Below are 1,498 nucleotides of genomic sequence, written 5' to 3'. Positions count from 1 at the left end.
CTGCTGGGGGATCCAGGTGTGTGTGAATCGAGTACTGTGTGGTGGTGGGTGGTGGGTGGAAGACGCTTTTGATCCGAGCATCCACCCGACAACGGGGGCATCTGTTATGACCAAGACTGTCCCGTACCGAAATGAGCTACCTAAATTCCTAATCTGGGCTACAGCTGGTCAAGAACGATTCCGTGCCTTAGCACCCATGTGCTGTCGAGGGTCGGCTGCTGCTGTCATCGTTTATGGTATCACGAAAGAAGAGACATTTTCAACATTAAAGAATTGGGTCAAAGAGCTTCGACAGCATGGCCCACCTAATATTGTAGTTGCCGTTGCAGGAAATAAGTGTGATCTTATCGATGTGAGAGAAGTCATGGAGAGAGATGCTAAGGACCACGCCGACTCCATTTATGCCATTTTTGTAGAGACCAGGGCAAAAAACGCGATAAACATAAATGAACTCTTTATAGAAATTAGTCGAAGAATTCCATCCGCTGACGGCAATCGGCCATCTGGCAGTAAGGGCTTCAAACTCCGGAGACAGCCTTCAGAGCCTAAGCGAAGCTGCTGTTGACTGAGCCCCAGCCTCTCAGACTCGATGGTGAAGTCGGTGGTCCTGAAAGTTAACAGGAAGGCTGGGGTCCCTGCCACCACTTTTCACCTCGCCAGTCTTGAGTCTTCTTCATGCAAAAAGGATTCACAGAAATTGACTGGTCTGTTCTCTCTTCAAAGACTGCAACCGTGATGTTTCAGTCTGTGGACTTCTGTTATGTAAGGAATCTCTAGTACAAACGGACTGCATCGTTGGCTTCTGACCTCGCTGGAAAGGAACATATGATTGTGTGGATGGGAGAATTAAATTGCTGGGTAGTTTTGTAATCAAGATTTTATGTAACATTTGTAAAGGGAAAATTAGCACTTTGCTGGGTTTTGAGGGGAAAGAAAAAACCTTGTGAAGATGACCATTTCCTTGGTTTCTGTTACCACTGTTAGAGGGAGTTGTAACCTTTAAAATGTGGTAGGATATTATAAGTGGAGAGATGGCAATTATTACTTGAAGGTAAAATGGGTTATTTATAGGACTGATGGAAACGATTTCATCTCTGCCATCTCTAAAGCGCTTTTCATTGAGTATGTTAGCCTGGAACACGTACAGAAAATTAACAGTGATGATAGCAGATGTCTGGCTCACACTGGCATTGCTTCTGAGCCTGTCGTTTATGTGTCACCAGACACATTATTGGCACCTTTTTAAATAAGCTCTCCTGATCAGGATGGTGTGGTAGAGAAGCTACTTGGAATAAATTGAATTGCATATGTTCTAAACTGAGTAGCAGTGGCTCTAAAAAGAAGAGAGAAAGAAAGGGAAGAAAGTGGTGCAATGCTGTCCAAATATTTTTATTTAATCCAAATATTTTAGCAGGGAAGAACAAGTATCTGTTGCTTCACATATGTAAAGTTGTAGTCTATATTTATGAGACCATTGCTTAAAGATGATAAATTATGT

The 1,498-nt window shown here is 43.1% G+C and overlaps 1 pseudogene across 1 annotated transcript; it reads left to right on the top strand.

Moving 5' to 3' along the window:
* Positions 1-6: 6 nt before the first annotated feature.
* Positions 7-565, top strand: LOC103272152 (annotated as a pseudogene). The gene has a single exon (XR_002482630.1). The product of XR_002482630.1 is annotated as a ras-related protein Rab-22A pseudogene (transcript).
* Positions 566-1,498: the final 933 nt, after the last annotated feature.

Source organism: Carlito syrichta, unplaced genomic scaffold (assembly GCF_000164805.1).
Source record: "Carlito syrichta isolate Samal-C Ts95f unplaced genomic scaffold, Tarsius_syrichta-2.0.1 Scaffold312151, whole genome shotgun sequence".
Lineage (NCBI taxonomy): Eukaryota > Metazoa > Chordata > Mammalia > Primates > Tarsiidae > Carlito > Carlito syrichta.
This window is presented reverse-complemented; position numbering and strand designations above follow the sequence as displayed.